This window comes from Ambystoma mexicanum, chromosome 5q (assembly GCF_040938575.1).
Source record: "Ambystoma mexicanum isolate Mex_15411 chromosome 5q, UKY_AmexF1_1, whole genome shotgun sequence".
NCBI classification, from domain to species: domain Eukaryota; kingdom Metazoa; phylum Chordata; class Amphibia; order Caudata; family Ambystomatidae; genus Ambystoma; species Ambystoma mexicanum.
In genome coordinates, this window is record NC_090933.1 from 732,578,444 (window position 1) to 732,603,495 (window position 25,052).

The 25,052-nt window shown below is 45.1% G+C and overlaps 1 protein-coding gene across 1 annotated transcript in view; it reads right to left on the reverse strand.

Annotated features, from left to right (window-relative positions):
• JPH1 (junctophilin 1) overlaps positions 1 to 25,052 on the reverse strand; it is a 1,083,555-nt gene that overhangs the window by 705,994 nt on the left and 352,509 nt on the right. The gene's annotated exons all lie outside the window — the stretch shown is intronic.

Below are 25,052 nucleotides of genomic sequence, written 5' to 3' on the forward strand. Positions count from 1 at the left end.
AGAAGATCAGAGCAGGAAAATGAAGGACAAGGTAACAAAAAGAAAAAATTCCCTAAAATATAAGTGCGTCCGACCCGACCGCGTGGAGAAAAGGACTGAAGGGCGATGCACAGGGCAGAGCTCAGGAAGGCGGGGCTGCGGTCACGTGCGGTGGCCCAGCATAAAAATTAAAGAAGGGCAAAAAATGTATTTGTTGGTACTTAAAAAAGTGCTCCGGTCCCGTCCTGATGGACAGAATGCCCCACAAGCATGGAGGAAAGGGGACAGGATGTAGGAGCATAGTCTTTACTAAGACATGTTTAGATCCCCCAGTTAATTATTTGTTTATTGAACTTCATAACCTTCTGTATTCTAAGGCCTGTTCAGTTCTCAATACGTGGATCCAGGGGTGCATTCTTTATTGTGGAGTACCAGAATCATACTATGCTTGATCTGATTGCAAATCCTAACAATGTGAAGAAAAGGTTACACATCTGGAACTGGATCCAAATGAGGAACTTGGCTAGTAAATATAAATTATGTCCTCACATTGTTGCCAATGAATAGGCTTTTAAAACCCAACCTAAACATCAAAATTTCCCAATAGGAAATGGATGCGCACCTTTCTGCAGCTGAGACTCAATTTGTATCCGACTACAGAGATACTTTGATCCCGTCAAAAAATCCTGAGAGATCTTAAGTTATTCAGATATTGTTCCCTAGACGTTGAAACCATGGAGCACTTGTTTACAGATTTCACAATTTTGCACACAACACTTATTGGATGTTTTAAAAGCTTTGTCAACAATCAACCTACACTTGTGTGACAAATAAATTTAGGCTTAGGACAGGGAATGGTAGCGAAACTCCACTAATTATGGCAGCTATTAATTATTTGCACAGAATTTTGAATGTTGGATTTTTATATTATCTTTTGTGATTGGCTTTTTTGTTACCCTTTTATACGCAAAGGTCTTCTCTACAAGCTTATATAAATCTCTTTTACGGTATGTTCATCATATGTCGAATTCACAATTTGAAATGTTTTATTTCTTTACTGTTTGTGAGACGTTTGTAAGAAACCAAACACAATGATGAAAAAAAAGTATCTAGTTCATTTTAGTTGAAGAACCGTGTTTTGACTTGTTTCCAGATTGTCTGGTGGTTCACTTCAATGCAGAGATGTTTAGGTAGGACATCCCAAAGTTTAGAGCCTAACAATGAGAAAGACACTCATCTTAGAAGACCAGGGGTCTGAGAATCGTTTTGCAAATCAGGAGTTTTTGAGGTGTTGAGTGTTAGTCCATTTGTCATCATCCACACATCCATCCACCAGTGCAAGTCATCTTTTTAGGTCTGGTCCAGTAGTTAAAGTGTTTGTATATAGTGTGGGCGTTGTCTGTATAGTTGCAGCAGGTGAGTCTGGGGAGGCTGAGGAGTTCTACTAGTGGAGTCATGTAGATGCTGAAAAGAAGAGGCAATAGTGTGAAACTTTGGTGTACTTCACAATCCAATCGGCATTGATAATATCTGTATAGGATCTCAATAGAATTTCTTCTTGTGAGGAAGGAGGCTATCCAGCGTAATAGAGTTTCCTTGATACCAATGTCTCCCAGTCCTTTTAGAAGTAGTTTGTGACTAATGGTGTCAAAGGCTGCTGAGATGTTCAGAAGGAACCAGTCACGTTCTTCTTTAGCATAGCCCCTATTAAGCACAATATTGATTCTGTGCCCCTTGTGGGTCTGAAGCCATGCTGTGTCTCATGAAGCAGATTAGTTTCAACTAAGTCTCGAATTTGGTACTATTTTCCAGATGAAAGGAGTTTTTGAGATTGGCAATCCGTCTGCTTTTTCATCATCATGTCATGCTTCTTTTGGTAAAAGGTATTCCATAAAACATTTCACACATAGAAAAAACACATTCACATATACAACATCACAATCAACAATATATAATGGGTAAAACCCATAAAAGTGCAAAGCGTAACATTTTGGCATTTCATGAACATCCGGGTTTTCCTTAAATTATTGTGAGCACGTTAAAATCAATAGGGTCATAAATACATCAAAATAGTTAAAAAACTATATCTACAAATGATAGCCTGCATTTGGGAAATAAAAAGTAAAATGCTAGTATTCATAAGCAAAGCATGCACAATGCTAATATTCGTAAGGAAAGCATCCACAGACACCCATCAATTAAGTTTTTTCACTGCTTTTTGAGGAGAGACCTGGAGTAGGCTGATTTTAATACTAGTGGGATGACCCTGGTGGTGGTGGAGATACTGAGGATTGATAGAAATACAGGGATAATTTCCAGATGTTTCATGATTTCAAATAGATTGGGGGGACAGGGATCTTCTGAGGATCACAAAGGGTTACATAAGTCGACAGTATTGAGAAGGCCCTGTAGGGAGAAAAGGCAGAAGGTGATTAGTATAAGGGAGGTAGTTAGAAGGGTTAGTGTTCCCTTGGAGTGTTGGGTCGACGGTGGTCCTATGTTATTCAGATATTCTTTGATGGGTTGAATCTTTTTTTGAGGTGCATTACTATTTGATCTCATAGTTCTTGGGATGAGATCAGGGAAGATTAGTAAGAGGAAGGTTGAAGAAAGAGGACACCAGAGGTGGTTGAATAAGAAAGGCTGAGAGGCAGAAGCTGAAGATGCAGGAAGGCCATAGGAGGAGGAAGGGGTACATAGCCAAGCCAGAGTGCCAAAGCCTGGTAGTGGCAAAAAAGATAAGGGGCAAAACCAGTGTGACCAGAGTTCCGGTTCAGCCAGGTTGCAAGGCGGGAAAGGGGAGGAGAATTATTGGACAGGGCCAAAAACATATTAGCCCCAAAGCCTGAAAGACCTCAAGCAAGGCAGACATTGAGAAACTGATGGTGTCGCCAGGAGCGACAGTCTGCTCATTGTTGGGACTGGCATGGCAATCAAATAAGTACAAATAAAACTAGCTCATTCAGAACCTGAGCCAGGAGGGATCATTAGGAACCCAAGTAAAGTGGGCTTGTTGTGAGGCAAAGTCAGGAGAGCTTATTGAGCATTTAGGTCAAGGTAATCATTAGGACTCCAGGACGGAAGTGGAACATGCTCCTGTTAGGGAGAATTCTCAAGAATGTGCTAATTTCCCTTACCTTTTGAGACCTCCAGCAACTTTGCTGGATTTCTAGGATTTAAATTTTCACCTGGAAAGAGTGTGAGCCTTTTTTCCCCACTATTTCATGCATTTTGATGTGTGTTTTACTTTAGTGTTCTGTGGGTATGGAGTTTTAAAACAACTCCAAAGGCATAATCTTTTTCTTGTGTGTCACACAGCACCTTCAGTGCAGTGGCACAGGGGTGTCTTTCAGGCTTCCTAAGGTTTAAATGCCTTCTCTGTGAGCGACTTCTGTCTCCCAGAGCATGTAACGTTAAATTGAGTTTGATAGTCCTTTTAAATTCATAGACCCAGCACACACTATCTTCCTATAGAGTGCTGGAGGGGTTGCCTAGCATCCCCTATGTCTAAACACTCATGTAACAGACAAATGTTACCCTTTCCTCTTGAAATGGCTGGTGGCAGTGGTTTTAGAACAAGCTACCATGATTTTTCCAGACCGCGAACACTGGTAGCTAAAAATCGGGTCAGCCATGTTTTTCAATATGGCGCTCAAGACCCCTCTGTAAAAACAGACTCCGGTCATCTTTTTTCACCGGTTCTTTTAGGAAAAAGTCCTTCTTGTGTTTAACTCTGCGCGCAAAACCAGGTTCGGTCCCTTTGTTCGATGTCCTTTGGCGGGCTTCAGTGCTGAAGCCCTCCTCTGGCGCCTGTGTGTCTGGGGTGGACAGGATGTGAGGGAATTATCTGAAACTCCCTGTGCTTAGTCTCCTAGGAGACCTGAATACACTCTGGTGTGATTGGCTGGATGACTGTCCGGCAAGGACAGCCACCCTGCTGGGTGAGTGACAGCTAGGCTGGAATGAATGGGAGAAAAGTGTTTAAAAGCAGGTCTCTGGGACTTGGAAAGCAGAGTCGACCACTGGAACAAAAGAACCGAAGACGAGCTGAAGGAAGACAAATGCTGCAACTCCTGGACCGTTGGTTTGCCTGGTGAAGCCCTGCTGCAGGTATGAATTGCCTGAAACTCCATCAACAGAGAAGCTCCTTCAAGGGCGACTTCTTCCCTTGAGCTGGTGGGAACAACCAACTCGTAAGCCACCTGGACACTGTCTCCATATTAGTCGGATTTTCATCAGAGTGCTGTTGAAAACTGGATAGCCAGTGAGGAGGATGCCAGTTTGTGGACTTTAAGGCACTCGCACCTTAAAACCGATGTTTTTCCAAGCTTGTGGCCTCTTCCCTGGGCAGTGCAGGAACCTCGCAGCATCGTCCTTGTCCCTACGACTGAAGCTCAGGAACAGCGAGATCTGCAGGAACTGCCAGGAACAACTGCCTCAGCTACTGTGCAAACGAGGTGTGGAAATCCTTTCTGCCGCAGTGAAAGTTTGTGAAACTTTCCCAACTTTGGAGTCTTGTTTGCTCCTAAACTGACATATAACTCTTTTTCTGGCAAACTTCTTCTTAGAACATTGGCAAAGACTTAACCGTTTACTACCACAACTTTGCTATCCTATCCAAGACACTGAACTATTGACTTTGGCCCAGGCCTATTGAATTGAATTGCCTCTTGCAGTGAACTGAAACTATTTGCCCTGCCTATGAAAGTACTTGTGCTTTAATTCTTTCAACCTTTTTCTTTCTACCCCTTTTGAAAGTTACTGAAGTGCCATTTTGCTCCCACTTCAGGGGAGCCTAACTTGTTCAGAAATGCATTGGTTGTGTACTGTAATGTAGTATAGGTGATATTGAGCTGCCACTTACTAGTGGAATGTTTTCTAACTAAGTGTGTAAATAAATGTGTATTCTTTTATCAAGAAACCTTGAGTAAGTGTTGTTTGTGCAACATCTTGTACAGCTCACATCCCTCTTGAGATTAAGTCTGGCTGCTCAGCAACTGCTACCACATAACTGTGTAGTACAGGCTTGTACCAAAGGTGAGATTGTGCTTACACCTGTAGTCTTAATTGTGTGTAGTGTTCCCAAAGGGTACTGCATGTAATTCTGCCTAACAGCTCCCCATCAGAAACCACATTTGAACTGAATCTAAAGGCTCAGGGAAAGAAGTGAGGTTGGGGAAGAATGAGCAAGAGACTAATACAAACAAGCAGAATCTTGCAGCGAGAGGCTGACTGTGGACCGCAGTCCAACAAAGGGGGTTACACCATACAATTTACCCACAGTATGTGGAGTGTTCACCAGACACCCTTGGCTCTGGAAGGTACAAAGTGCTAGAAGGGTGCGACATTTGTAGACATTGCTCTTGGCAGGAATATAATAATTGCCTGAAAAATCAATCCAGAAGAGATGGAGAACAAAGATCGTCATCAGCCAGCTAGGTGATCACTGCACTGGCTTGTGTATGGCAGCAGCTGCTTGGCAGGGTGGCGGATACCATACCACTTGGAGAACTCTGATTGGCTTAATATAGTCCTATGCTGGTCTAATTCCAACTCTCTGACTGTCAGATGCTTCTCCAAACAGAGAGTGGGGGGGCAGGTCTCTCTCCTCAGCTGCTGCCTCCCTTTGGAACACCCTCCCTGCCCCTCTCAGACTTGAGCCGGACCTCCTTCAGTTCCAGAAACTTCTCAAAACTCTGCTCTTCTCTACCTCATTCTCTTCCCTGCTAATCCCCCGACTGCCCTCTGACTGGTGGCCTGATCCTCGTGAATCTCACTGGATCCCAGGCCCTTCCTCCAAGTCAATACCAGCACCCCTGACCCTCAATGCACTGGCCTGCTTGATGGCTCCACATACCACACTGAGAGTCGCCTGTACTAGCACTTAGCCTGAGGTTCTCCTCCTTAGCCCTTCCCTACCGGGCCCTCTTCCAGCACTTTTCCACTGTTCTGTTCCCACTTCCACCCCCTTCCCCTGCACTTCTCAATGCATTTGCACGGCCCAAGGTCACAAGGCCTAGTAGGACCACGGCTGCATATTACTGTTTTTGGTCATTGTCATTATTTCCCCTGTTCTCTTCCCATTTAGCCTTGTGGTGCTTTGAAACACAATTCTGTTGAATAAAATAAAATATTTAAAACATCTATGGTCACAAAAGCTCACTCTGATTGTAAGCTATTGTCCAGGTGAAATTTGGACCATTGTCTGGGTGGGAGCCTAGCTCCAGATTTTATGAGCACACATATCAGGGAACAACTGCTACATTTACAATGACACCATGTGGAATGTTGCAAAAAACTTTATAGGAGCGAAGGCAAATGAAACACAATGTTTTTGGGGCGTTCTCAGACCTGCACACACAAAATGGCAGGTGTACAGTTTAATGTATGCTGTTTGACACAGCGTGTCAGGCACAACCCCTTAACTTTATGGTCCTTGTAGAAAAGTTAGCGTTCCCCCGCTTTCGGTCACCACCACGTAGTCCCTTCCAAGATGGAAGTAATAACGTGATGTCTTGCTCCTAACAAGATGTTAACCACATTACATGCAGTGGCGTCAGTCAGGAAGCTGATCACATCAATCCAAGATGGTGACCATCAGTCTACATTGAACGAGTCTGACAGAATACACCATGGATTCACAATTACAGTGAGGCACAACATTTCGCTTTCAAGCAGACTTTTGTTTCTCTGTTCTCGGTTTGCCTTCCTGGCTTCCGTTCTCCTTCCTGTGAATCTTTTTAGTCTCTTGTGCATTCAGTTTGTCGGCTACATTCATCCAGTGATCCAGCCACAATGGAGTCAAGATCCTCCCCATCAACAGACCTGAAGAATTTTCTTCCCCAAGAGGGTTTCCCTTCAGACAGCCTCCTGGCACCCATGCGGTTTAGTCCTTGTGTATACTGAGGGACACTCAGTTGGTTCCAGAGGTAACTGATTCTGCTCTTCAATCACCAAGTGCCTACGATGAACAGGTAAGTGTGACACAGTGTGTATCAAGTAATAGGAGGCCTCAAGTTCTTCGATGATCACAATCCAATCAATGCATCTTTGTGGAACGCAAAGGTTGATGTTCAATTCGTCACCGACCACTGCACCGCAGTAGCATGTTATGTCACTGCTTAACGCAAGAAAGCAAGCAGTGAAAACTAAACTGAAAGACCTTTGCAATGAAATTTCATTCAATAAGACTTTTTCAGAAACTATGCAACTCCTGCATACAAACGATGCCACACAGAGAAGGCGGTGCTAATAAAGCCACTGATCACTGAAAACTGTACAGTATTGTATGGTAGAACAGGAAATATAATTTAGCTTAGCCTTCAGTCAGGTTCTTCTTGAAAAAGGGTGTTCAAAGCATTTACAGAAGTGCACCACCTGTCAATTCCACAATGAAGAGATATGCAGCAAAACAAACCTTACAGAGACATACTATCCAAAAAGAAGTATTGATTTGTAGCTATTGTGTTTGTACAAGATTGTTCAGTACAACATATACGAGACAAATGTGCCTGAAGAAGAGGCAGCTGGGCAATAGGGTATTTAAGAACATGAAGACTGTTTAATCAAACATTTCAAAGCCAGTTTGTTTATCCGGGTTCTGTTATCTTTCCAGACTGCAGTTTTTCAAGCCTTGCAAATGGAGGAAGATTTGAAAGGAGACTACTATATATAACATGTTTCGTTTAAAGTAAATGAAACAAGCAACCACTCCGAAGTTTAAAACTCAGAGACAAACACACAGCAGCTAAAACTGCCCAAGCAGAATCATACTAGGTTGAGAGATCTCACGGAGGAAGCCCAGAACCAATCCAAGAACCACTAGTACAAAACTAAGCATAACCAGTCATTACTGAGATACAAAATGGCAAGCTATAAGTCAAACAGACAGAGGGCGAATGGTCAGCTCTTGTTCCTCAACTGAAAGAATAGCTGAGTATTTATCTTAAGGTATCAAATGATCTAACAACCAAATTGAGAGGGAATTCCGGGACGCACCAGTACAAGAGTACGTGCAGGCCTGACCCCACACCAGAAACAAAAAGTACTATGAAACAAAAATGGGTCAGGAAGGCAAGGTATGCACAGTGGGAGGAGAAACAACAGAAGAATGCCCAAAAATACTAAAACAATTTGAAAAATAGAAAAGCTTTAATCAATATAAACTTTGTGGCTAAAAGTCCTGACAAATAGCAGTGATAATTACACAATATTAAGACTTACACAATATTAAGACAGGAGGTCAAGGATTCAATTGCTCATCAAAAAACAGATAAAGTGATAAAAGAGCTGCAGATAGCTAAAGTGCTGACATGACTCCAAACTTAAAATATAGTAGAAATGGTTGTGTGAGAAATTAGTAGACAATGTAATCATCCTAATCCGTGTATAATCACAGATCACATTTATTTAAAGTACTTGGAGTGGTTACATACACCCTTGTTAAATACAGGGGGCATTGCTCAACATATTTCTGTTCTTTATCCCAATACATGGTTGAACATTCCTCAGGCGCTGGTATTGATTGTCACTCTTTATGTATGAGGACCCTTCTCTAGGTGTCCTCAAACAAGCTCTACTGTGCTGGCAGAGCTTAAAGTCTTGTACGATACTAGAGGTTTTCCACATTGCAAAAATGACCAAGACAGATAAATATAGCCATTAGTGCTATACTGTTTAGGTGGAAGGGTGGGACTATCCCTTGCCTTGTTCTTAGAGAGGCAAACAAAAGTGATAGGGTAAATTACCTCTAAGGGCGTGTGGTGGGGTTCTCTTATTAGGTACACAGGAACTATATCCCAGTGGGAGATTCTTACTCAATCCGTCTGTGAATACACCAAGAAATGTGTGCATTAGAGAATCCGAAAAAGATTCAATTCACTTGCAACAAAACCTTGGTGGCGCTGAGGTTCTGAACTGTCAAAGCAAAGTTATACTGACCTCATCAATGTACTTGTGTGTGCACCTGTGCCATGTACCGAAGGAATTACTGGAGCATTCTGGAAGGATAACTGAATTCCAGAGAAAAAGCTTGACTGCTGTCAAGATCCTATCTGTAGTGGAGAGACAAAGGAATAGTCTCACTACACTCATTGAAGTTTCAATAACTAAGGTCCTCACCTGAAAATAGCAAAAGCAATGCTAAACTGACCGGTGATTTTTAACAATGGAGCACTTGAAATGTAGCACTTGCGAATAATTGAAAAATATTTCATTAACGCACGCGTAAAAGAAATGCGGTGTAACTTTATTATTGAACTTTACTTTTGTGAAAACACAAAAAGGAATGGTCGCGTGTGCTCAATAAAGATTCTGAGAGGAAGAGTACCCTCTGAATCTATACTCAAGCAGTTAAATAAATCTAACAATAGAAGATAAGCAGTTGAACAATATCATTACAAGTTGTAAAGAGCAAGCATTGCCCAAGCTGTGAGTTAACAAGGTGTTTCTCCAATTGGAGTGAAACCAGCCTTTCCCAGAGACAAAGAATGGTGTAAGCATTGCTGTGAGCCAAATAGAACACCAGCATGGCCCAATCCAAGGGTGTGCAAGCATTACCTGAAGCCAAGAGAGACTGACCATCTGGGTAAATTATCCTGGCTGGCAGAATACCAAGAGTTAAAGGCAAGGTTGGGCAAAGGGAAGCTGGCTACTTGTAATTGTTCTATATAGCTGATACACCACACAATGTCAAAGCCAGTAGGAGAAGAGAAGTGTATCCTAAAGGACATTTTTGGTTGTTATTGTGGCAGACAAGAGTAGCAAAGAGGCTGCCCCTCTGAAAGTGGAATATTTAGAGGAAGAGTGCCTTGCTTACTTAAAGGTGTTGAAGTACCTTAAAGTGAATCCTGCCATATCTGAAAACTGTTTAAAGTCACAAAGTACTGAAGCTCTGGTGGTGTTTTGGTTGTCAGTAGATTTCTTGCACTTCAGTAGCATAACTGAAGGTGGAATCCTATGAGGCAGAGGAATCAACCCTCATGGTGAAATCTTGCAGAATTTACTCTAAGCTGAGAGTTGCTAAAATGAAAGTAGAAGTGCTATGAAGTCATCCTGACAAACATAGAAACTGATTCCTTATATCGTAAAAGAAAGACTTACTAAGTGTTGACCAAAGCTGTATTTCATTAACATTACCAGAAGCTGTGTCTATTTGAACCTAACAAAGATCTGTGGTATGTCTTCTGTGACAAGCAGAAGTTGTGGCAAAGCATCTTGGCTGGAAATAACACGGATGCTATTTGATGAAGTGGAAAGTCTATATTCCAACAAGAAGAGAGGTTTTTCTGTTGTTCGAACATTGGCTAACAAATCTTCTTTTTGACCTATTGAAGGAGCCAATAACTGTATAGACTTCATTACAGATCTGGATTTCCTTGTTTCTTTTTGTTGTACATTGCAACTGAAATTACCTTGAAATCTGGGGAAGGGAAGGTCAATCAGGTTACCAAGAAAGACCGTGAATATCACTGTTGATGTGATTATTAAGTGCCATATATTTTCTGTATGCATTTGATGTTTAAGTGTGTGGGCCAGATATCCTGTGTTAGTTGTTTCCTTTAGTTTTGATAGGCAGGAAAATCATTGTCAGAGTAGGGATAGAAAGGTGTTTGATGAAACCTATACTTTAATAAAATAGCAAAGTTTGAGAAACCATCTAAAAGTTGTCCGCCTCACATTTCTGACCCCTCACAGTAGATTCCTCATTAACCAGAAAAACAGCCTCTTGTTTACTGATGGATAATGCACCGGGACTTCCCATAACGGATTATGCAGATTACTACCTCAAAGGGGTTGTTAGCAACATGGCCTCTTATCTGCAAGACACTACTGGTGCTATCAAAAATCTTGAACATCTCAAATTCGACCAACAAATATTTTCTGATGGGTCTGGACATAGTCTCTCTCTACACTAATATTCCACAACAGGCTTCATTGGAAGTGATAGAAGAAGAGGTACTATGGAATAGAACTGATGACGATGTGGTGTGTTGAAATTGCGTTAACCAAGAACTTTTTTGATTTTCTGGTGGTATTCTACCAATAAATGGAGGGCACGGCTATGGGAGCAACTATGGCCCCAAGCCGATCTAATCTCTATGTAGAGAATTTCGAGAAAAGTAAGATGTGTTCTGACCGCAACCTCTATAGCACAGATTATACAGTGGAGTCAGTAATCAACAATATTTTGATCATTTAGGAAGGATCTTCAGAGTCAACAAATAATAAAGTTACTCACAATAGGGACTACCTTAGTCCCTTCCCTCCATACTTATGGGACATTCTGTCCTGTGCGACGGGAATGGAGCACTTGTGTAAAAAGCATCACATTTTGCAAAAATGTGTCGTCCTCTTTTTATGGGGGGCACTGCACGTGGCCATAACCCCGGCCTCCTTAGCTTCGCCCAGCGTATCGCCCATCAGTCCTTTTCTATTGTCAGGTCGGAGACCTTTAAGCAATAACAGAGGAAACTTATTAGAGGGGACGACGGGCGGGCGTATGGAGGAAAGGGGACTATGTACTAGGAGTAAGGTAGTCACTGTGGTGAGTAACTATTATACTCTTACGTCCCAACCCCTTTCCTCCATACTTCTGGGGGATTCCCAAGCACTCCTCACTGGAATTATGGGTGGATGGAAACTCATTATTGAAACAGGTTCCTAAGCACAGCTTGACCGAACTAAGCATCAGCCCTGGAGCTCAGGTCCAAACAGTGATGTTTATAAAAAGCCGATGGGGAGGCCCATGTAGCCGCTTTTGCGATGGTATCCCACGGAGCATATTTTTGGAAGGCAACGGCAGCCGCCTTGCCGCGCACAAGATGAGCATGAATTCCCTTTGGGGCCTGAAGACCCTGAATGGTATACGCCTCAGAAATACAGACAGCAATCCATCGGGAGAAGGTTGCTTTCTAGGCCGGCTTTTCCTGCGAATTTCCAAAGGTCACAAAAACCTGCGAAGAGTTCCTAGGCTCCAATGTCCTGTCCAGATAGAACTTAAGGGCTCTTCTAACGTCCAGGCAGTGCAGAACCCTTTCAGCCTCTGAGGCCGGGTCTGGAAAGAAGACAGGCAATTAAAGTGACTGATTCAAATGAAAATAAGAGACCACTTTCGGAAGAAAGGAGGGATTCGTCCGCAGGACAACCTTATCCTTATGAATAGTAAGGAATGGATGCTCTACCGACAAGGCCTGAAGCTCGCTTACACACCTTGTCGAAGTCACAGCAATCAAAAAGGACACTTTCCACGAACGTTACTTAAAATCGAGGGTAGCTCAGTGGGCTCAAAAGGCTTATGACACAAGGCCATAAGGACCACATTCAGATCCCACCTTGGATGCAGGTTGCGAACGGGAGGGTAAAGATGTAATAGGCCTGCAAAGTGTCTTTTAATGACCTGATTCGTCAGTGAAAACGAGCACTTGTCAGTGAACAGGTAAGCAGCGACAACTGACAAATAAGTCCTGAAAGACAAGACTTGAATGCCTGATTCTGCCAGATGTGAGACAAAAGACAGGACTATGTTGATAGTAGCCTCCCTGGGTCCAGCTGCCTAGCTAAACACCAGTGGCAGAACCGTAACCATTTACTCCTATACTGAGATCTTGTTGAAGGTTTCCTTGCAGCCTGAATAATGCGCATGTTATCCGCAGACAAATTGAAACGCTCTAAAGATATGAACTCGGGCACCAGGCTGTCAAGCTGAACGATTGTGGGGAGGGGTGCCACAACTGCTGATCGCTCTGGTGAAGCAGATCGGGAACCAGCGGCAGACACACCAATAGGTGCTGAAGCTCCGAAAACCAAAACATGGCCAGCCACCAAGAGGCTATGAACAGGAGAGAGCAATTCACTTGTGTTTCTTAGCTTGCAAAGCACCCAATAGATCAGAGGATGGGGCTGAAAAGCATAGGCCATCATGTTGTGCCATGGAATCTCGAGAGCGTCTCCCAGAGAGGAGGCTCCGAGCCCTTTCTTGGAGGCATACAAAGGAAGCTTCCCGTTTGTCGATGTCGCAAAGAGGTCCACTTCTGGAGTACCCCAAGAGCAAAACATATCCAAGAGGATCGCTGTGTTCAGTTCCCACTCGTAGCTGACCACTTCTGGTCAGCTGATAGCATCTGCAGTGACATACAGCTGGCCCAGGATGTGAACTGTTACAAGCCAGATACCATGCTGAATGGCCCATTCCCAAATCTGAATGGCAATAACCACAAGAAGAGGAGACCTGGTACCCCCCAGCTTGTTGTTATAGAACATGCACCCTGCATTGTCCGTGCGGACACGGACCACCTTGTTGACAATGCATGGTTTGAACGATTTCAGCACCAGGAATATCGCCAGGAGCTCCAGATAATTTATATGAAGCTGTCTATCCTGTGGCAACCAAGGATCGAAAACCTGGAGATGACCCAACATCGCACTCCAACCCGGAAGGGAGGAATCCGTCGTGACAGTCAAAAGTGGGCAAGGGTCCTGGAAAGGAGCACCCACCGACAGACTGCTGAGAGACAACCACCACAAGAGGTCTGTCCTCATGAAAGGTGGAACCAGTATCATTTTGGAATCTGGATCCACTCCTTGAAGCCAGGAGCTCCTGGCGCAACTTCAGGGCCGAATTAGCGAAGATCTTTCTCACCAGGGAGTCAAGCAACTTGTCCTCCTTGGCCAGAACCTGCGCTGCCGCTGTAGAAGACGCAGAAGGCAGTTTGGATTGTAATGTGGCAGCCGCCACCACTGTGGAGGAAGGGAACAGGCAAGACGCTAAGGCTACCTCTTCCGAAATGTGAAGTCTTTAATGAGCGTCAATCCTCTTGTTAACGTGAAGTCCACAGTGTGGTTTATCCCAGACCTTGCGGACCTCGGCCAAAGCGTCCCTCTGGAGGAACAAGCCAGTACGCTCCTGAGGAGACAAGGTGAACGCCCCAGAAGGCACCCCCTCTTGTGGAGCGGGCGCCTCAGGTACTGGTACATCCAGAAGAGACATGTCCAGAACCCAGTCATGGAACGCTCTAACAGAGCGGAGCTGGTCCTCGCTATCCTGATCCCCCCCCCTGCGTGTCATCCAACACGTCCGGATCGACCTGCATCACATCTAGCTCTGCCGAAGACTTGTCTATTAGAGAAGGGCTGGAGGTGGGCCAATCGGTAGAGGTGGAACAGCTGCCAGGACAACCCATGCTACAGCTGGAACCGTCGGCACAGGAGCAGGTGCTGGAAGGCAGATTTCCCTAAAAAGACCTCTGAAATATTCCTTCATGGGGTGAGAGTGCATGAGCCTCTGACATTTTCTGAAAAAGGCATCCTCCGCCGAAGGCTTAGGCATTGGAGTGGGGAGAGGCCGCTCATGAGAGGGGTAATTCCAAGGCCAAAAGGGAAAGGGCTGCCAAGAAGGGCCTCCTCCAGTCAGATCAACATAGATCAAAAGGAGCAGATGTGGCAGGCAGCGAGACCGTGTGCGGTAATGACATCTGAGCATTCCAGTCAAACTGGATGAAAAGGGTTCACATCAGGAAGTCGATGTTCACCTGAAAACACGCTCCCAGCACCCAACGTCGATGGCATAGGTGTAAGGGAGGAATGCAAAATGGCTGCCGTAGTTCACACGGGAACAGGGCGCCATTTTGTCAGCATCTGAGGAGAACTTCGTCACATGTGTGAGTGAGGCAGGGATCTCCACAGACGGGTCAGGGGCCTTGACTTTAGTCTTGACACAAGGACCCTCGGCAGAGCCGTTACTGTGTGGCCTAGTTTCTGAGACATACTATTAGACAAATTAGCCTCTAGAAGAGGAACCTTGGCAGAGCCGGTAACAGAAGAATTACGGTCAGCGACCTCACTCTGTGCCCCCTCAACAGAACCGGCATCACCGCATAGAGACGGGAACGTTGAGGAATCCACCTCACAGACAAGACCTTGACAGGTCTCTCAGTTTGGTGGTCACCTTAGCCTCAGAAAGAGGAACCTCGGACCAGAGTCCGATAACCGCTCCCTCAAGAGGTCCCTCGAACCTTGGTTCGGTAAAAAAGCCTCTACCGAGGCCTCAGGGCAAGCCCCGGTGTCTGTATGGGAAGCTTCAGCCAAGGAGACCTCGAAGCAAGCTCCGGTACCCACCGCCTCAGTAGAACTGGGCCGTCGATTAGCACCCACAGGAGGGGCCTCAGATTGTAATCCGGTGCTGGCAGGCCCTTTACAGAAGCCCTCGGAGAAAACTCTGGTACCTTTTTTAGGCCTGGGCGGAACCTCAGGGGAAACCTTGGTAATCGAACTTTTGAAGCCCCTCTCGTACCGGGAAGACCTCAAGAAGGAGTCCCCTGGCCGGGGTGCCCTAAAAACTAAAGAACTTACCGGGCATCTCTTCTTCGCGTCAATAAAATTCAGAAAATGCGGAGAAGGAACACGCTGAAACACGTCCTCCCGCCGCTCCAGAAAATGTTGACGTGCCCGGACCGAGAGGGAATCGCAGTAGAAGCACGAGTCCCAATGATGATCCGGACCCAAACATTCAAACAAAAAGGATGGGGATCCTCCCTAGCAAAGGGTCACTCGCAAGGAGAACAAGAAGGAAATTCTAAATGAACTGGCATAGACTGACTACTACGCGACCGCCAAACCGGAGCAGGAGAGAAGGACACTGGAAGGAAAAAATCTTCCAAAGATGCAAGTGTGTCCAGTCCCAACAGCGCGGAGAAAAGGACTGATTGGAGATGCGCTGGGCAGAGCTAAGGAGGGCGGGGTTACAGCCACGTGCGGTACCCCACGTAAAAAGAGAAGGACATATTTTTGAAAAATGTGATGCTTTTTACAAAAGTGCAGCGGTCCCGTCCCACAGGACGGAATGTCCCATAAGTATGGAGCAAAGGGGACGAGACATAGGAGTATCTTTTTTTTTTAACTTGATTAACACTCAAATACATTACCATAAGTTCACTAAATCTCAAAACAATGATTGCACTAATTTTCTCTATATCACTATTTTTCACCAAGAAGGACAAAGTTGGTTAAACCTTATCATAAATCTATAGATAAAAACACTCTCCCAGAATACACGAGCCATCACATAAAGCACTTGAGACAACCTGCCCTTTGGAAAGTTTTTGTGCCTCAAGCGCAATAGTAGTATTAAAGACGCTTTTGAAACAATAGAGAGGCCCTTCTTGAAAATACTCCTAAACAATAGGTAACAGACTTGTGTACGTTTCTACATTTACTAACCCGACTCTCAAGATACGTAGTATCATCAACAGACATTGGAAAGGGCTGATAAACGTCTGGAATGGCCCATCTTTGCCTATATTTTTTTTTTAAACTGTTTTTATTGGCATTTTAAATAATACAAACAACACATTCAAGAATTGCGAGGACGTTAACGGGGAGACCACCCCCCCCTCCTCATCTGCAACCCCACCCCCTCTGAGCGCTGTTTAGAGCCAGGTGCAATGGTTTATGCAAACGATCATACAAACATCAGGGAGTCAGTCACAGTTTGAGGGTATCTAGAGAGCGGGTAGAAAAACACAACAAAGAAAGTGATGCTGTGGTCTAACGGAGGGGTCCAGGGTTTGTTTTCTGGATTTGGTCAGCGTCAGGTGGGACCAACAAACCCAGGTCAGGCCCCCATACATTGCAATACATTGCAACGATTCACCCCTGGGTAACCTCCGGTGCTCTGTGCGAGGTCGGGAGATCCTCTGCCCTTAATAGCATACATTATCTAAGAGGGGCCCAAATATCTAGTGGTCTACTGTTTAGAGGGAGTGTTTGGGCGTATTGTGTTTCCCTCCTCTCACACGTTGCCATATGGTTAAGCCATTCAAAAAGGTGGCAGCTCTGCTGGCTCCCCAGTACTTTGCTATGAGAGACCTTGCTAATATGGATGCCATACCCACAAAACATTTCACCGTTTGGGTGCCCTCCTCCACCAGTGCTAGGAGCCAGATCTCAGAGGAATGCCTAGGCGAGTTTCCCAGCATCTCAGACAGCCGCTTAGACCTTGCTCCACAACGCTTTTACCAGGGGACATGATCATACCCTCTGATAAAAATCTGCAAGATTTTGGTTGCATTTTTTGCAATTATGTGACCTAGCAGGGTAATATCTATTCAGACGGGCCACTGAGTAATACATCTGGTGTAGATATTTGAAATGGGCCAGACGGAACTGGTTATTCATAGATATAGTTCTAGTTTGTGAGCACAGTATGCCCCATTGTGCCGACGTTAACGTCTTCTCCAGGGTGTCTTCCAACTTGTTTCTATAGGGCCCTGTAGGGGTGGGCCGATTTGCTCTAATGATTTTGTATAATGAAGAGACAAGCTTGCTCGTGGTAGGGGGGGGAGAGGTGATGTTCTGCATTATGGGGGAGACAGGCGGGGTGCTTGGAAAATCCATCCACTTGGATCTTATCTCCTGGCGGAGTCGGTAGTATAACACAGTGATAGGAGTCCATTTGCCCCGTTCCCTCAATTCCGACCATCAGGCAAACTTGCCATCTGGAGCCACATCTCCCAGGAGGTGAACGTTTATTTTGACAAAAAGTTGTCAGAACATCTTCTTGTGGGTAAGAGGGCTATCACTGATATTGTATATCGTCATATAGGGGGAGTACCATTGTTTCAAATCCACCAGGCAGGCCAGGTGATCCTAAGCTTTAAGTGTTTCCGCAAGTGTACCTTGGTTCTCGGCTGCCCTTCCGGGGACCCCCACAGTAGACCTCTGACATCATTAGGAAGTAGCGTCTCCTTTTCGATAGGGTATGTGGTAGGTCAGTCATGGCGGACCACCACCAAACCAAAAATTGAAGCTGGGCAACCAGGAAATACAAAAATAGGTCCGGGAAGTCAATATCCCCCTGTAAAGAAGGCCAGCACATTCTGTCCAGTGATATGGGAGTCCAGCCCAAATAAGCTTATTCATCAAGCCCTTAAGTCTTACCCAGAATACCCAACAGGGCCAGATCGGGACAGTATTAAATATTTACAAAAATTTCGGTAAGATCAGCATCTTTGCCAGCGAGATCCTGGCAGCATGAGATATAGGGCAGCGGATTCATGCGTCACATGCATCAATACTGTGCTCTAGGCATTCCAAGACGCCAGTATAATATCTTTGTACAGTGATACCGGAGATGTCGAGACTTTTACTCCCAGGTATCGAATGCACTGATCCCACCAGCCAAAGGCTTCCCCAATGTCTTCCTTGGCAACACAGGGGGCCAGGGGAAGGACCTCTGATTTTGTCCAGTTGATCTGTAGGCCTGAGAGTTCACCAAAGTTGGGGATCTCCTCCACCATAGGTTCTCTTTGGGGTGTATAACATACAACAGCATGTTGTTCACATAGCGGGAGACGACGGAGCTGTAGGAGCGGATTCTCACCCCTTTGTGTGCATGGTACTCCCTCAGCATGCAAGCCAGGGGTTCAATTACCTGGGCAACAGTATGAGGGAGAAGGGACAGCCCTGGCGGGTACGCTGTGAAGGCTTGATTGCCTCCAATCGCATACTATTGCTATACACCAGGGCATTGGGGGATGTATACAAGAGACAAGTCCACTGTATGTAGGAGTTGACCAGGCCGGTAAGTCGCAGGACCTCGAACAGAAACGGCACTCCACTGAATCAAACGCCTTTTCGGCATTCAGCGCAGCAACTACTATCGGGATCTCAGGGCTCACATTGGACATTAGCATGAACAATCTGCAAAGATTGTTTTGAGTGGAGCGTCCTGGAATGAAACCGGCCTGATCTGACATGACTAGGCTGGGCATATGTGGGAGAAGCCTTCTGCCCAGAAGTTTTGCCAGGATATTATTTTCAGTGTTAATCAGGGAAAGGGGCCTATAGTAGGATCGCTTACGAGGGTCTTTGGTGGGTTTCAACAAAACTGTCACCAGGGCCGTTCTGGTGGACTCACGGAGTGACCCGGAGGATTGGGCCGCCTAGTACATATCACGTAGACGGGGAATTAATAAGTCAGGGTATGCTTATTATACTTTTGCGGTGATCCCGTCGGTGCCACGGGCCTTTCCGTTGAGGAGCGACCGAATCACCTTAAGGAATTCCTCATCAGACAGAGGGTTTTTGAAGTGAGCACCTTGCTTGGGGTCTAGCCAGCTCAGTGTGACACTGTCCAGGTACTGAGTAATTGAATTGTGTCCTGCGGTTGTTTAGGTGGTATACAGCTGGCCATAAAATTCACAGAAGGCCTCGTTGATTCGTTTACTGTATCTGGTGAGTTGTCGTTCCTGTTTTATAGCCCAGGCCAGCGTCTTACTCAGGCGATCACCATCGCCATACGTGGCTATCGCTATTGGATTCCCCCAAGAAGCGTTCCTCCAGATCCATCAGGTCACCCATTTCCGCCTGTTTTACCCGCAGCCGAGCCTGTATATTCGGGGAGTCTTGGCGGCCCTGTTGCGTTTCCAACCCTTTGATATTGTATTCTACAGTAGAGGTGGACCAGCAGATACTTTAAAAAAAAAAAAAAAAAACTTCTTTGGACATACAGAATCCCCAGAGGTATACTTTAAGTATCCCACACCAACCTAGGATCGGGAACAGATTTGGAAGAAGGTAGAGATGTCTTGTCTAATCTCATCTCGGAAGACAGTATACTCGAGAGCGCAAGCTGTTTGGGAGGGCGACTGGGACCGGTCAGCTGCACCAAAACTGGGAAATGGTCGGATATAGTTCTAGGCAGTATCTGGGCTTGCAGAGTCACCCTGGCCAGCTCGGGGGACAACATAACAGTCTATTCTAGACAAGCTGCTGTGGACTCCGGAGTAGAACGTGCATTCCCTGCTGAAAGGATGAAGGAGACGCCAGGAGTCTATAAGATTGTGATATGCAGCTATGGAGGCCCATTTCTGGGCAGCCCTTGAGAGGGTGGTCCGAGTAGAGAGTGATATATCCAAGTCAAGCGAGAGAGCCATATTAAAATCACCTGCCCATATCACTTCATAATTCGGAAAGGTGCATAAGTGATCTGAACAACTCTGAAGAAAATCTGGGTTGTCATAGTTTGGTGCATACACATTGACAATAAGGAGCCGCCAACACGCAATCTCCCTGGCTACCCACAGATATCTCCCGTCCCTGGCCCCTATTTATTCATGGAGGCTGAACTCCAGAGAGTGATGTATGTATGTCGCTACCCCTCGGGAGTGTGTGGTGAAGGACGAGCAGTACCTGTGGCTAGCCCATCCCCCAAGGCTAGGGAGCTTACCTCCCCCACCCGCCCAGCAGATGGGTTTCCTGTAAACACAGGACATTGACTTTGTGGTTCCTGGCATAGTTTGTAATCAGGCGTGCCTTCTTCCCATTTGTGAACCCCCATATATTCCAGGTCAACAACGTGATTTTGTTGTCCCTACCCTCTGCCCTCTCTTGGATGTGTGTCATGACCATTTATGGGGATATATTGCTAAAAAAAAGAAAACATCAAAACCTGTCTAGATGACATGAGTACTCAAGAGTATATCTAGCACAAAACCGTCTTTGCCCATACAGTGTTCTAAGTGCCCAGGATGCGGTTAAGATCTGAATAGATATTGTACAATCGTGGATTCCATCCCACTCATCCCCCCAAAAACGAGCTTAACTGGAACAACCCCCCCCCCTTGTGCCTCCCTCCACCCACGCCAGAAACAAACCTACTGGCAACGCCAACCCACCCCCCCCAACCTGAACATATCTGACAACAACCCCAACCAAAGCTTCCAGTGCCTCGGAGTGCGGGGGGCTGCCGGCGGTAGAGAACGCCAGGTGACGGAAGGCTTATACCACATTTTTTGCTTAATAACAATTATGACTTGCGATGCCCCAAAATATTGGAATTGTGGAGTGAGACCGCACCAGCCACCTGCGCCGCAGTATGTCGTAAAAAGTACACCAAACGTAGTGTTCGCAGCGTGAATGTCATGGAGACCTGTGGGGGGATATCCTCGGGTATGAGATTTCTATGGCAAAATGTTCTGCTGCTTCCAGGATGTCAAAAAGGTGCCCCTGCCATCGTCTATTACTCCAAGCTTGGCAGGAAACAGCATGGAGTTCTATATTTCCTTCTTTCTTAGGATGTTCTTCATGGTCTGAAAGGTTTTTCACTGGTCCTGGACCTTTTGACTGAAGTCTGGGAAGAGGCGAAATAGTCGCTGAGACCCACTGCAGGACCTTATTCTCTCTGGCTGTTCTGAGGAGTATGTCCCTGTCTCTATAGTTGAAAACTCATGCTATTACAGCCCTCTCTGGCACCCCACGGAGGGGAGGGGGGTACAGGCTTAAGAGCACTGAGCACTGAACTTTCTCTATCATGAACATGCTTGTGACTGGCGGGTTCGAGGATGTCCAACAATTTTTCCACAAAGCGATCCATGTTTTCTATCGGTGTGAACTCCGCCAATCCAGTTATCCTTATATGGTTCATCATTCTTTGCAACCACCTTTTTAATTGTTTGTTGTAAGGCGGCAATCTTGCAAGTTAGCGTGTCACTTTTGGCTCCCAAATTATCCGTGCTGTTCTTCAGCGCTAACAGAATGTGGTTCAGCGTGGAGACATCAAGATCGGATGGCCCCAAGATTTCCGCCAGAGTGGAGGGGTTCTGGTCGGTTCTGGCAAACTGATCCATCTTCGCCTATTTCTTGTGGTTCCCCATAGTGTGATAGCAAGGTGCCGTCGTGCCAAAGGGGCCCACTCTCTTTTTCCATGTATTTCAGAGGCCCACTCCCGGTGGACACCCCCCCCCCCGCACCTGCGGTAACCCACAAAAACAGGAGACGGGCGAAGGCGCAATGGAGAGCGTACATGGCTGACCTACATGGCATGTAACTGTCCCCAGGAGAGAAGAAAGCTGTAGCAGGAACACTGAAACCACTTTTTCTAACATCCACAAAGATTGTACTTGCATTAGGGAGGTCCGGCCAGGTACCCCCTAATGCGAACTTGGACACTGTACAACCCGAAACACCAAGGTCTGTGGTGAACCCGCGCAGAGAAAAGAGGTGGGGCTTAATACCCTATGTGAAACATTTCATTTGTTGTCTACAACACCTTTCAGGCGAGGCAGACCGGGCCAGATTGGTGAGGACCACATTACCAACCAGAGGACAAGCAGGGGTTAACAAAAAGGCCACAGGAAACGGGAAGTTATGGGTTGTTTGCGTATGGTCGGAGGAGGAGGAGGAGGTAACTGACCAAGAGACAAGCAGGAGGAAGGACGGTGTGTTAGAGAGTAACAATGAATTGAAGAGCAGGTGAGGTCTTTGTTAGTGAGTAAAATGGTACAGCGTTGGGAGCATGCGAGAGACTAGCGAGTGAGATTTGACAGAGTTCAGCGAGTGAATGTGAAGTGGTTGCGCAAAAGGAGTGCGACAGGGGATGAAGTTGGAGAGGAGAACCAGGGTGGAAGGGGGAGTAGTCATGTGGAGGAGGTAATATTAGTCTGGAGGAGGGAGTAGTAATATCAAAAGGGTGGAGGCAGGTTGTAGAAAGAATGTAAGGCATCAGAGGGACAAAGGAGGAAGATGCAGGGAGTAGGGGTGATGGTGGGTTGAGGGCAGAGAGATGAGAGCAAAATATCTAGGTAGGGGAAGGAACATCAGGGCATGGGAGGAAGACAAACAAGTGGGGTACAGTGTCTGAAGGTACATTCCCAGATCATAAGGTAGCTACAAACCTAGGTAAAATATAGGGAGAGTCTAGCAAGCCCCAGATGGAGCACAGATAGAAAAGACTATTGCTTTTAGGTGCACCCAACCAGCAAGACTAGAACTACACAGTAGGTGTTCAATATTCTATATATATTAACCCAGGGAATAGGGACTATTGGGTTAGGTTGGAAAACGCTGTTTCTAGATGAGAAAGAGGGGGATGCAGTGCTCCAGATAAGATTTTAAGGTGGTAGTATTTGGTAGTATTTTACTCCCTATTTATAAACTTTGAGAGTAAATGTGATTGTAAGAGTAAAAATAACCTTTCTCCTTTGCAAGAGAGTAAAATGTATGTGACATCCCGCTGACGTGTGCAAAAACTGTATGGAAATCATTACTAGGCGGCAGCTCTCTGCATTGTGACAGAATACACCTTTCATTATTTCTTTAACGTCTAGCCATTTGATCTCTCCTGTATATATTTAAATGTTGAAAAAACACAAACCTAGCCAATTACATTGTATTGTCTGTTTTGAGGTTTGATCGCAAAGTTGTCTTTTGATGTTTAATAAAAGTCCTCATTTACTGGAGCTATTACTACCTGATGGTACGCCAATGTTATGATACAACAGTGCAGAGAGGGAAGGACTCCATGCTAAATTGTATACCTAATCTCATGGTCAAATGGTTATTTATATAGCGCTGTACATAAAACATATTTATAACAATTATCACCAAATCGAAGTCGGTACTCCTTTATCGACCTCGAAAGGATGAAAGGCTGAGTTGGCCTTGCTGGGATTCGAACCTGAAACCTACAGATCACGCACAGATTGCATCAACGCATGCTCAACCGACTAAGCAATCTTATTGGCTAACATCCTTCAGAGGTCAGTTAACCGAGTATCGAGTGAGGTATAATAATCACAGTACCTAGATGTTGGACAAACCATTTATGAAGCGCTACATACAATTAAATACCCATCTGAATGATCACATGGACAGGTTTTGCTGAGTTTCTATTTCAATTACAAATGTAACTAACATTTGTTGTTTTTTTTTTTAACAGAGCTTGCACTTCCTGGAGAGTCAGGTTTTGGATGTTTTAATTGTAGTCTTGAAGATTTGAGAGGCTAGAACACCTGTGATTGGTGTAATGACGCTCACCCTTGAGCAAAGACTCTGCTGCCACTGGCCATTTATAATAATGTACCCCATTGACTGCAAGGTTGAATGGATGTAAACTAGACAATGCATGGTCATCATTTTACACACTGTTTTTATAATTGGAGTGTAAATTAAATTATACGTGTAAAATGATCTTCCTCCGCATGATTATGCACACAGCAGTGGAACTCTAAAAAATACAATTGTGCAATACTGGTTTGCTTTCACTGCAAAATATTAATTCTCAATAGCATTTTAGTTTTCCATCTTGTTAATTAAACAATCCTAAAATACTAGGAAAATAAATAGGCACAGTGCTTCTGTTTGCTCCACACACACACACACACACACACACCACACAGCAGAAGCTGAATGGAAGGAAACCATTCCTTTGATCGCGGTGTGCAGTTTCTTTTTTTGAAAGGCTTCAGAGAAATACATTATGTTTCAGAGGCTTCAAAAGAAGTGTTCTGGTTTCTGTCAAGTAACCTGACCTTTGCACTGCCCTCTGCTCTAAACGTGTGTGTAAATACACACAGGAAAATAATAAAGCCGTCGTATTTACAAGATTTTCATGCGTAAAAAGGCCTAGTACACACCTTATCTGGAGGCCTGGGGGGATGGCCTTTGCACACTGCTGAAACTTGCAATAGAAAACATTGAACCATCTCTGGAAGTTGGGGTATTCTATATGAGGCATCTGTGACGAGGTTAAAATAAAATTACCTCAGTTTTCAAGATGAATACATATCTAAAATCCTTCAGTCCACGAAGAGAAATACTTTTTACTCTCTGAAAACTACTTTTATACTCAACATCCAGAAGTAGGGAGTAAAATAAGCTCACCACAAAATCTTACGTGTAGCCCTGCATGTTCCCTTTACATTCAAAACATTTTAGAGGGGGCATTAAACCACTGTCACAAATGGGCTAAAGAACATGCCGACTCACAGAGATGGTTCAAGGGATTTTATTAAAATCTCCCTGACACTCTTCTAAAGTAAACAGTTTCCCCACTAGCCCAGGCATTCCTGCTTCCCGATTCGTATACAGAGCTCATTTTCTTCTACTATCTACCCTACCTGGCTGGTAGGGAGGGCCTAAAGAGAAAAGCCTCATTAATCCAAAGTCCCTCAGTGAATTTATTGACTAGACCTACTCTAAAGTTCAGTTTAGTTCTAAAGGACTGTAGGGACGTGTGGTACAATCAAGCCTCACTTGGACCTCTTCCTTTCATGCTCTGATGTTCCTCTCCTCATGGC